General features: G+C 35.1%; 1 long non-coding RNA gene across 1 annotated transcript in view; it reads right to left on the bottom strand.

Moving 5' to 3' along the window:
• Nucleotides 1–2,485, bottom strand: part of LOC105529252 — a 252,864-nt gene that overhangs the window by 40,783 nt on the left and 209,596 nt on the right. The window lies entirely within an intron of this gene.

Here is a 2,485-nt window from a genome sequence, read left to right as displayed (position 1 = left end):
TGAATGAAACTATTACATTGTCTTTCCTTATTAACTTTTTTCAGGAGCACATTTTGTGTTTCAAACCAACATTCACTCAGGCTGCTCAGCATGTTATCCAGAAAAACAAAGTGATATCAAAGAGTTTGGACCACTTATTCAAGAGAATTAAGCATTTTCCTCTGGCTGACACCTGAACATCCATATATTTAGCTTTTGAGTTTGCATAATCTTTACTGCTACTGATAGAGCAGTAAAGATCAAGCAAACCTTTCATTTATAATAGAAGTGGACCCTGTTATGCTTTCCACCTCTTCTAATCAATCACTGGATCTTTCCAAATGCTTACAAATTGGAAAATGAAGAAAAATCAATTATATGGCTCTCTATTCGTAGCAGTAGTTATTTTACACTAGTGTGCTTTAGTAAAACACACTCACAAGGTTTTCTCCAAAGTACTGTCAACAAGCTACTATACCATTTCTCCTCCCTCTTGATCATCAACATTCTTAGTCAGCTTGATTTCCATCTGCAGCAAGCACAAAATTTCTTTTTCAGTGATGACTCCACATCTTCTGACCTATGAAAGCTTAACCAGTTCTCAATACAGAATTCCTTTCTCTGCCCTCAATTTATTATCTCTGCACATAGAATTTTGTAAAAATTCTAATACAATTTTTTCCATGATATAATACAATCCTGATTTCTAACCTACTCTTCTAAATTCTATTTTTCCATGTCCTCTTCCAGATGTTTGCCTTTGTATTTTATTACTTTTTATGCAATAATTTTCCTTGATAATGTAATTATTTGCAGTGATAATTTTCCTAGCCACATCAAGCTGGCATAAACATTATGGGTTACAATAAAGTCTTCCAAAAGCCTTTAGCTAATCTCATGAAAGTTCTTTCTTTCCATATCCTGGGAGACATGAGTGTCTCTTTTCAATTTCCTTAGGTGTCTCACTGTGGATATCTGAGTTATTCTTCCAAATATAAGAACATGTCTTCTGATACTCTAATGAAAAGGTATCACACGGATATGGCTCTTAGTTTCTAACTATTACTAATTTAGCTAATACCAGAAATCTCACAAACTTTGTTTTCTATAATCTCATGTGACTAAATCACCTGCTTACTCTAAGAACACAATCATGTTGCCTATAGGTGAAGACCTAGACTCTACCACTCATCTATGAGGTCTTAGGGGAAAAAAAAAAAGAAAAAAACCAGTACCTACTTTGGATGGTTTCTGTAAGGGTTAAGTAAACTAATAGTTTTCTTGATTGCTTAGGACAGTAATTAGGACACACTGAAGGCTAAGTACACACTAGCTAGTGTTATGCTGCCTTCTGTTAGTTATTATTGCCTCTCCCAATAATATAAGAGTTGTAAATAAATTTTCTCTATTGTTTCTAGCTGTTGTGGTTGAAATCGTGCCTCCCCCCCTTAAAAACTAAGAGATATGTTGGTTTTAATCCCTAGTACCTGTGAATGAGACTACATTTGGGAATAGAGTTTACAGATTTAATCAAGTTAAAACGAGGTCATTAGGGTGGACCTTAATCTAATGTGACTGAGTTCTTATGAGGAAAGGGAAATTTGGACACATCACAGGGGGAATGCCATGTGAAGACATAGAAACATTCAGACACAGAGAGAAGGTGTGAAGACAGGGGAAGAGATTGGAGTTATGGTCCCATAGCAAAGCAATGCCTAGGCAATGAGATGTTGGAAAAGATAAGGAAATAACTGACCTAAAGGCTTCAGAGAGAACATTGCCCTAACATATGCCTTGAATTCCAGCTTCTAGCCTCCAAGTGTGTGAGACAATAAATTTCTGTAAGTTTACTCCCCATATATGATACTTTGTTATAGGAGCCTAGAAAATTAACACAGTTTCCTTATCATGAAATGTGACTCACATTTGCTGATTTTTTTCTTTCTCACAAATTCTTTGGGTCCAAAATTGTCTAAAATAGAATAAATAGATGACCTTCCTATCTGATTAACTGTTTGTTTGACTTGCTTACATGTTCATAGTGCCCAGATTTCTTTTGTAATTTGATAAATGTGTTTCAAAGACTATAGCATGCGTTAGTAGACTGTATATTTCTCCTTGCTGCTTCACTATCCCTGGAGCTGAATGGTATACCTAGATTATATTTATTTTCATAGTAAGTTCTCCCACTACCATAATTTTCAATAGGTTTAGAGCTAATAAATACTCAATCTCGCACCTAATTCCAGACTCATATCTGTGATCTCTATGTCAGTTCTAAGTCAATCAGCCTTTGCATTTCCTATGATATCTATTTGCCAGTATTCAAGAATAATCTAATCCAATTTACCCTAACATGCCAGAATTTTCCCTGTTGTTGTTCTTAGGTTCCCTATCTATAATTGTATCTCACCAAATATATTCTGTTGCAGTCCTATTAAAATCCTAACTAATAAGTAATAAGCCCAATTGGCTTGTTTCCATGCCTTTGCTCATTCTGGCTGCT

Source organism: Mandrillus leucophaeus, unplaced genomic scaffold (genome assembly GCF_000951045.1).
Source record: "Mandrillus leucophaeus isolate KB7577 unplaced genomic scaffold, Mleu.le_1.0 Scaffold758, whole genome shotgun sequence".
NCBI classification, from domain to species: Eukaryota; Metazoa; Chordata; class Mammalia; order Primates; family Cercopithecidae; genus Mandrillus; species Mandrillus leucophaeus.
The sequence above is the reverse complement of the archived record's forward strand: the minus strand, read 5'-3'. Positions and strand labels throughout refer to the sequence as shown.